Below are 10,241 nucleotides of genomic sequence, written 5' to 3'. Positions count from 1 at the left end.
CGTTACATATTTTTTTTATTATTAATATTAATTACGTGAGAAAGAAAGAAAGAAAAACACGCGCCCAGAGTGGGGACCGAACCCACGCCTTTCGATTAGATCTCAAATGCCTTACCAATTGGGCTATCTGGGCGACTGTGTTCTCCTTCACATTCTGGGGTATTTATATTTACTACAACTGTATCTGACGCTTGAGGGTGGTAGCCAGCGCCACTCAGACTACACGGGGAGAAGGGGTCCTTCTTTTCAACCCCCGGGGCGTGACGCGAACGTCTACAACCTGTCATAGGCGGGTAACTGGCAGGAAGCCCTGTTATGCTACCTTGGCATCAAGGCTGCCAGAACCGAGGCCCTCGCTAAGCTTTCGCACGATAAACGGGTTGGGAAATGAGGGGCTTGTTAAGAAAATAAAGAAAGAAATGCCGGCAGTCTACAACGCCAAAGGCGGCGTAGGGGAGTGATTAGACTATTTTTTACCGTTAGTGATGTTACATATTTTTATTATCATAATTATTAATTACGTGATAAAGAAAGAAAGAAAAACAAGCGCCCAGAGTGGGGACCGAACCCACGCCTTTCGATTAAATCTCGAATGCCTTACCAATTCGGCTATCTGGGCGACTGTGTTCTCCTTCACATTCTGGGGTATTTATATTTACTACAACTGTATCTGACGCTTGAGGGTGGTAGCCAGCGCCACTCAGACTACACGGGGAGAAGGGGACCTTCTTTTCAACCCCCGGGGCGTGACGCGAACGTCTACAGGCTGTCATAAGCGGGTAACTGGCGGGAAACCCTCTTATGCTACATTAGCATCAAGGCTGCCAGAACCGATATATATATATGTACATATATATATATATATATACATATGCGTATCTACATATATACATATATGTATATACATATATACATATAGATATATATATATGTATATATATATACCCGCCGCGGTGGCTCAGTGGCTAAGGCGTTGCGCTGCTGAGCACGAGGTCGCAGGCTCGATTCCCGGCGGCGGCGGCCGCTTTTCTGATGGAGGCGAGAAGCAAAAACGCCCGTGTGTACGAGATTTCGGCGCACGATGAAGATCCCCAGGTGGTCAAAATTAATCCGGAGCCCTCCACTACGGCGCGCCTCATCGCCTGCGTTGCGTCGGCGCGTTAAACCTCACAATCAATCAATGTGTATATATATATATATATATATATATATATATATATATATAAATATATAAATATATATTAATTATTATTGGAGACATTGTCGATTCTCGCAGACCACCAGCTTTTATTGGGACTTTTGTGCTGAATGTAGTTGGGCTATCGACAGAGACAACCTGAAAATGCTAACCCTAAACTATTTTGCGTCTAGCGTGTAAAGGTCTACGAAAACCAACAAGACACAACGTTTGAAGGAATACATTAAGGTCCAGCGTGTAAAATGCCTTTGAAATGAATTAAAACAGTGCAGAGCGAACTAAGCTTTTGTTTAAATGGAGTATAGATATCAGCGTGCACTCTTGCAGCAATTCTACAGTCCCTGTTTCAGCAATAAATTCGAACTATCAGAAGTCACCCTAAATTTAACCATAAACTACATGATGCAGTGGAGTAAAAACTTCTCCAGAATTTGTTTTGAATCAATAAATACACACCTATATTTTGTTAGAAGATGAGGCGTACGGGAGTAGAAGCTCCAACAAATTATAGTAAAAATGGGTAATATAGGTGTTGGTCGGTGGTTTTGGAACATGTCTGTCTTTCCTTTTTTTGAACAGAGGCGTTGCTACTACCGTCGTTAGAGTCTGATGTAATATGACTGTTTCAAGGAACCCATTGAACATGTAAAGTAAGATCCCAGGAAGAACCTTGCAGTTACGTTAAAGGTACGCTATTGATATATCATTTATTACCGGGCGCTTGTTTTTCCAGAAGCTAAAAATGATGTAATCAAGGTCATTGAAAGGTTTGGGTTGACGAAAAGCTCACAAGGCTGCAGCATTGGTTAGCGCAGTATTAACCAGACCACCGTGTTGAAGTGGTAGCTGATGCACTCATTAAATACGCATTGAATAAATCAGCTGCTTTTACTGTAAAAACTTATGAGGGCGAAGAGTCTTCATTATCTTTACATCCAACGTTGGTATTAGAGAGAACGCTTTTTCTGGGTTTTTGGCGATTTTTGCCAAATATTTCAATGAATCTTGAGGTTATCTTCGTTTGGGTGCATGAATCAGAGCTACACTTCGATTTCTGGATGATCTGCACGGAAGTGTGAGGATACGTTAATTAGAGCAAGCTTTGAACGGTGGCATATTCATTCTCTGTGCGAAATCGCCTGCATAACACCAGAAGTCACCCAATTACACTCTTTTTATTGCTTCGAGACTAGAAAGCACTGATGTTGTGTATGAAAGATAAGCAATTCTTTGACAAAATCTTCGTAAACTACTAGTGGCGGAACAAAATTTATAACGAGCGACCAGTTTATCACCTCAGATCATCTTGTTTAATTTTATTTTGTCAGTTTCTTTAAGTATTTCGTGATCAGCCTGACCCCAAGAATTGGAAAGAAGGGAATCAGAAACACCAGTTTTTCGACAGACAGTGTATTTGTAGTTAGCTCACTTGTAAAATTATGCTAGAATCTGTCTTTGGCTTGGGAGCCGCAACATTTATGTAATTTAGGCAAGAGCTGTGCAATGTACTCTTTAGGGTGCTTTCAGTTGTGGGGGTGTTTATGGTGCAATGTATGCCACAACAAGAACGGGCAGATAAAAAGTCGGACGCCGTTTTTTTCGTGGTAGATATCAATGTTTTTAGTCACATGCCTACATTAACGGTACTTCCGAAAACTGTCACCGTAAACCATCTTCCAATTGAAGCAGAAAACGACTTTTGCTGTTGCACGGGGGCCCCATATAGCCAGACGAGTAAACAACTCTGCATGTAGCTTAGTTTTAGTCCTAGGTTATCGACGAGTGAGAAAGTGCTTTGCAAACGCATCACTTCGTGTTTATTTATCACAAAAAGAGCAATGCCTCTTCCTGTCCCCCAAAGTCGCGTAATGGAATACCAGTGGTAATGTCGCAGTGGAATATAATACAGCCACGGCTGTGGCACAATAATCTCGGCCAATATAAATGGAATAAAGAATTTTCAAGCCGATTTAGCCAGAAACCCTATTTCGTCCCAGTATTACCGGAGGCTTCAAATGTTCAGGTTTACAAGTGTAAAATTGGGATTGTGGTTTGTACCAAAATAACCTTGAAACTTCCAGAGTCAGGAAAGAAGCTCACAGAGGACATTTTAATGGCTGGGATTCTAAGCGTTTGTTTCAGTGTTCTCTGATACAGAAAGAGGCCTTGCCTCCCTAGTTATCCTTTCGATGTCTGCCTCGATGATCACACGCGTAAGTGTTGAGACTTGGAACTTAAGAAATTTTTCAGCCTTTGACCAACGCAAATTTCTAACCGTTTGACTATGCAATTTCCGTTGCAAGCCAAAATACCTTTCTGTTTGCTCACGTCGTGTTTCCGCTAAAGAATCACCTTGAAGTGACGGCGGAGTAGCGAAGCTGGCGAAGGTTTCCGCGCAACCAGACCACGTTTCCGTGGGAGTCACTGAAGCAAAGAAAACCAGATCCGGAGGAATCGGGCCCTGTATTGCCGGATGGCGAAGTATCGCAACTCTGTGTACCATAATTTTTTTAATTTTCAAACCTCTCGACACGCTTCTCTATCCATTCTGACATGTTGTCATTACGAGCCATGTTCAAACCATAAATTTATATATTGGCCCTTGTATTGTACTGCTCAGCTTCGCTCTGATCATGCAAAAGCTGTTCCAGGTGTTGCGCTAGCATCTGCACCCTCTTCTTCAGAGATTTTACTTTTAAATAAACTGCCTACGGGGCGCTCTTTTCACGAGTTCACTTCAGTTTCACAAACGGTGTCGTACTGCTTTGACAGGAAAGACAAAGGCTGTTCTCTCTCTCGAACTGGTTTCGCAAACTTTAAGACTTCTGCCTTCAGCAAAACTAGCCCATCGAGCTTACTGTGCATGCTGTTTACTTCTTTGATCTGCCTCGATATACTTCGCCAGTCTCAGAGGCAGCACCTGTTTTTTGCAACCCGACACCACGCCATTTTGTTCCGTGGGGCACAGTTTGGAGACCCTGTTATCTCGCTTCCTTTGGCTTATAGTTGTGAAAGTGTTACCAGTTATGTCTGACCTGTTCTTCCAGACATTAAAGGATAGTTTACAATTGGAACTGTCCAAATGCAGCCATCAGCAGTCAAATCATTATCACATGCATTTATACACCAGCCATAGCAAGCACAAGGTGCCAAAAAATTGGCACTCCGGCAAATTGGCAGTCATGGGCAATTGGCATCTCCTAGTGAAGAAAGTATCGACCGTACCTTTCAATGACTGTGCGTGAGTGTCTGGCCCTTTCGTTCGCTGCGGACGGCTGAGCATTTCGAAGAAGAGGGAGGTTCATCTCGGCACCCGACGAGCTGAAGTTCAAAAGTAGGATGCTCCTCCTCCGAACTCAGACCAAATTCTTCTGCAGAAAGCAGCTGAGAAGCAATGGCCTGGCATCGCTAAACACTGGGTCTTCAGCACATGCCAGCCGGTAAACAGCAGTCGGAGGGACCCACCTGATTAAGCGAAGTATTTGCTACCACACCGTCACCACCGCAAGAGCCTTTTAATAACAATGCTTGAGTTCCCGGTCATTGCGTTCAACTTCCGACGTATAGCATGAACAACCAGCAGAAAATCCATCATTCAATCAATCAGTGTTTTATTGTGTTCCAAAGAACAGCCGAGAGGCATTTGTGATGGCGAACAAGAATAAAAAAAGCAAAATGGAACACGCAGCGCAGGATGTGCACATCTCACAGAAAAAAAAGTAATACATTGGTTACTCTGAAAAATTACACAATTTGACACCCCCACAAACACACACACACCTATATAAATGACAAATTGCAGTACCTACAGGAATAGGGCAATGCACGCGAATGGTTATTGACCCATTGCATTGATACTGGCAAGGAAAATATGCAGATGGAATAAAATAGGCCATACAAAAACGGAAATATCTAAGATGGCAACCAGTTCAGATAACCGCCTAAAAGAAGTCTAACCATGGTAAGGTACGACACAATAAAAAACCATAAGAGAGAAGTAAAAATGTTTATGGGGCTAGCGTTTCAAGCAAGAATGCAAGAATAAAAAAGCGTAAAGTTATGCAAGGACAATCTCACAAACACGGTTGCGAAAGAAAACCGGAAAATAATAAATATATTTAGGTATATAATTAAAATACTTAAAATCAGTAAATCAATCTTTATCAAAGTGTCCTAGAACGGGCGAAAGCGACCATGCTGGCACACTGAGCGGGGAAAGATCAATCAATAAATCATTATCTACGTGTCCAAGAACAGCCGGAGCTTTCATGCGGCACACTGAGAGAGGAACGAAAGCCGGCACTGAAATACACCAGCGCCTAACACATTAACAATAAGAAAGAAAATCATATACGTAAAAAAACTATAACACTGTGAAGTTTAAAAAGAAAATATTTCCAACCAACCTATATAACCCGACTAGTATAGATTTTTGTGTTAAACACATCGCAGCAAGCCATCTGCAATAAGCATAGCAATAGCACAAGCTAAGGAAGACAGATATCTTCAAGTTGGGGGTTACATTAAGTATTCAATTTCACATGAATGCCTGAATAAAATTGGAGTAAAGTATATATGTATAATAAAGACAGAAAACATTAGGCACCTAATATTGGTTACTGTGGTGGGCCCGGGCTCCTTGGAATTGTGCTATGTAAGACGACTTGTCTACAAAAGTGTGTCATAGTACATACAACAATTAAACCCGCACCATCAACCTAATGCAACAACAAATCGGAATCAACCCTTAAAATCTGCGCACACATCAGATAAATAACCGAAAAAAGAAGCACTGCCAAAATAAAGTGTGTGCACCACGGCTAACAAACTGGCCAATACCTCCCGAATGGGATGGCGAAAAAAAATACCAAGTTACCCGGTGGGAAGTTATATAGGCGCTGCAGTCTATCAATGGAACATCTGTTAGGTGCTCCAGTATGCGTTTGAAAGTATGTTAATCCTTGGTGCTTTATTGTCGAACACGGTAACTTCTTGATGCAAGTAGTTTCAGGCACGAAATTGTAACTTGAAGCACTTTGTATAAGAAAAGAAGATCTGAGTGGTTTCGTCGAGCACTCAAACAAACAAATATTGAGGGAGGATCAGAGGGAAAAGATGCATAAATATTGATAAACAGTACGGTGTACATGCTCTACACATTGTCAATTATATCTGCAGGTTCCCCTCCAGATGACCAGGGCATATTCAAATTGAGGAATACCAAGTGCAATAAATATTTTAGAAACGTGTGAGGAAACTGGAAGTCTCGTGAAAACATGCATACGGAACCCAGCGAACAGAGCCTCGACCGAGTCATTTGAGTGTCATGAGGCGCGAAAATTAAGGCGCTGTCGAATTGCAGTCGAAGGTCGTTGGTCTGGATTACTCTAGACATGAAACCGCCACCAATGGTTTAGCGAAAGACAATGTGAACATTTTTCTAGCTGTAAGACATGACATTTGTTTTATTACGAGTAAGAAGTATTCTGTTATCTTATTAAGATGCAATACGTCTGCTGCAGGGCAACAGAGTCATCAATGGACCCCATACATCTGATTATTTTGATATTTTCAGCGTATATCAGAAAGGAAGAGTTTTTTTGCGTCTGACACACCGTTTACCCAAATTGACAAAAAGAGAGGGCCTAACACGGATTATTGGGGCACATGAATAATTGATCTGTGCATAGAGGACGTCTTCCAATTAACGCTTACGAATCTGAACCGAATAGCTAAATAAATACACAGCAATGCCACTAGTGGCGTATCAATGCCCAACTGCAAAAGCTTATCTAACAACCCGTGGCCGACAACATGAAATGCTGCGCTCAGGTCACAGTATAAAACTCCAACGGGCCACTTTCGCAAACTGCAGCGGAGACTTGCTCCATGAAGCAGGCGAGATTAGTGGTTGTTGACCTACCTGACATGAAACCATGCGGTTTACTTGTAAGAAAAGGCTCAACAGAACTTGATAATACTTTGTGCAGAGCTGTCTCAAAATCTTGGAGGCAGCACAAAAGGTAGAAACAGCTCCATGATTTGTGCATCTGATTCGGTGCCTGACTTGGAAAATTAAACGCACAGGAAAAATTTTCAACTGGCGAGGGAACATGTTTGGTTATATGCAGTGATTGAATATCCCAGTTAAACAGGAACAAAACTGCTTCTTAATGTTCTTAAAATTGTAGGAGGTATTCCGTCAGGAGCACACGAACGCGGTGGTTTCACGCGCCCTACATTCTCAATAACCAACTGGTGGGACAATTATAGTTTGCGAGAGCCCTGTACATGATTCAATGTTACGTTTATTTCCTTGTGACTGCGCTGGCCATATGCAGTCAAACATTAGGGCTGTAAATGATTGACAGCGTCCTCACCTTCTTCCACTGAGGATAGAAAGAACGAAGTGCTAATGTGAGTAATTGTTACAGGATCGAACATAATACCGCAATGTTGCAGGCTGTGAATTTCCGCTGCTCTCCACAGAATTGAGATACAAGCACTGATCACGCTCATAAAGACTTTACATATTCTGGTAAGAGCGAAAGTCCTCTTTGTGTTATTCCACCCTCGTTTGCTTAAAATCTTTGGCAGCTCTCTTTTTACGTTAAGGGCGGTAAGATGTTAATTACAGAACCAGAAGGGGTGTTATTAAGAGTACGGTTTGCACTTCGGAATAAAATAATTCATGTCGTTTGTGACAGATTGAGAGCACCACGCTACCACCGCATTGCAATCTGGGAATTCTTGAATTTCTAACCAATCTAATGAAGAAGAAAAGCTATGCATTCAAAAATAGTCACCATGGGCTTAACAGTATAGAGAATTAATCAATATTCAGGGAGGCACTACGACGCTGGATTTAGATGGGAGCAGAAACAAGAGAAGAAGGATGAAGCTTGTTCCGGTTTAGAACAGAGATATCCGACAACGATACTCGCGTGTTTGCAATGTCAAGAAAGCAAAGATCTAAGGTATATTGATAGCTGTTTATGATCGTATTAAGTTGAACTCTGAAAGGGAAGTCAACAAAGTTTAAAATAAGGCTTCAATTCTGCCGTACGTAATAATTGTAGGGTTGATGGTGAAAATGTTTCAATGTACACCACGTGTATTGATATCACTTAGAATGATATGTTGGAGATTATGGTGCAATGAGAAATATTCAGCACATATAAAGAGCTTAATAAAAAAGATATACGAACATCACGTGCTATATAAACACTCCAATTAAAAGCTTCTCGCCTCCAGTCAGGCGAATGTCCATCCAGATCGCCTCGTTGTGTCCTTCAAGTTCATGACGCCGCATACATTCAAAAGCACTATCGACGACAAATAACACCCACTTCCAGTTTGTGTAACCCCCGAATAGTCGTTATCCTAACGGAAAACTTGGTAATTTGTTTAAAAATAATCACATGAGCTAATATGAAAACAAAGCCAGGTTTAAGAAACTCAAATAGTGGAATATTTTGAAGAAATAGCACTTGAAATACATTTTGACCCTTTGGTGGGAAGGCCGCGTTTCATTCGGTAATAGATGTCCAACCTATGGCATCTTTTTGTCGTTATTTTGAATATCGCAGAATAGCAACGTGTTGGCATGCAACTTTGTATGGCACAATTTTAAAGACAGTTCTTGGGCCAGAAGAAAAAATCACCCAGAAGCTGCGAAGAGATTTCGTCGACAGTCACACGAAAAAAAACAGTAGGAGTTGTATTTAGTTTAGAGCCGCTGGTAAGCCAAAAGTACGACGTGTACTGTCGACAAGTGCACCGTCGGTTGCGCCGAGGTTGTGCAAGTTAATATTTTTGACAACAAGCTGTGCCTCGGATGTTTCGAACGCTGGACGACAGTGATGCGAAACGAATCATATGCACCTACACACGCCATGTGGTCGGCCCCTTCGTCAGGGACGAGTCATCGCAAAGTTCTTGGGCGGACGCAGCAGTTGCCGCATAGATTGCCGGTGCTGGGGCCAGCTGCGCAAGCGTTTACTTGGATGGTGTTTCCCCTGTTTCTTCACAACGATGGCGAATGATGAATGAAGCCCACGCTGCGAGGCAGGTGTCGCTGGCGTTGCTTTGAGCTCAGGTGTCTAAGGGGAGGCTGCCCATTCGGGAGGGAAGAGACCGGCTCATGCTAGCCGCGTTCCTGGAAGGCGGCGAACGTCCGTCCGCAGCGAAGCAATTATGCCTGCCTGCTGACACTACTTTTCTTCTCTCTACACAGCCGGTCATTGGACTCGCTCTACTTGGTGACTTCGTACATACAACTTGGAGGACACAAACCCGAACTCCACCAAATGGCTGCGAAGGCCATTTGGTGGAAGGCCGTTTGGTGGATTTCAGGTTTGTTTCCTCCAAGGTGGTTCGATCGGGGAGCGCCATCCTCTTGTTGCAAGCACGGGGTATGTGCTGGATCTTTTCTCGGGGTCGTCGCTAGGTTTAGAATAGTAATATATTATTATAATATTATATTAACCAATGAATCAATAAATTAAAAATCTTCTCTCTATTATAGTTCCCAGGTGCAGCCGTACTCTTTGTTCTGGCACTCTTAAGAAAAAGACAGACGACACAAATACATCCATGCGTGAGAACAACAAAATACAACTGAAGAAACAAACTAGAATGAAGAATAAGGGTCAATTACCAAAAATCAATGATTGCGGCACAATAGAGTTGGAACAATCACGAGACGATGAAACAGCGTGTCATAAAAATTTGACAATACAACAGGGAGATATATATGAGTAGGAAGTGTAACAACGCGAGAAAGAAAATCAAAAATAGGGCAATGACTATACAAGAGATTGTATGTTGGTTGATGGTTGTAGAATGGGCAGTATCGATGGCATGTTTTATGGGTACGAAGTATAGGGAACTTACGGGTGAATTTCGACCGTACTCTAAGGTTTACATTTGCGAGCAACTCTAAGAATGAAATATTCCCGTGAACAAACTGAAATGAAAAATTTGGTCAGCATTCGTTCTTCTGACTTTAGGCTTTGGAAAGGATGACAAATAAATAAGTCTG

At 42.2% G+C, this 10,241-nt stretch overlaps 1 non-coding gene across 1 annotated transcript; it reads right to left on the bottom strand.

Moving 5' to 3' along the window:
- Nucleotides 1-547: 547 nt before the first annotated feature.
- On the bottom strand, nucleotides 548-619 carry Trnak-uuu (transfer RNA lysine (anticodon UUU)). The gene has a single exon. It is a non-coding gene; the product is annotated as a tRNA-Lys (tRNA).
- Nucleotides 620-10,241: the final 9,622 nt, after the last annotated feature.

The sequence above is a fragment of the Haemaphysalis longicornis genome, unplaced genomic scaffold, assembly GCF_048455015.1.
Source record: "Haemaphysalis longicornis isolate Haplotype H1 unplaced genomic scaffold, Haemaphysalis longicornis Haplotype H1 scaffold_11, whole genome shotgun sequence".
NCBI lineage: Eukaryota > Metazoa > Arthropoda > Arachnida > Ixodida > Ixodidae > Haemaphysalis > Haemaphysalis longicornis.
This window is presented reverse-complemented; position numbering and strand designations above follow the sequence as displayed.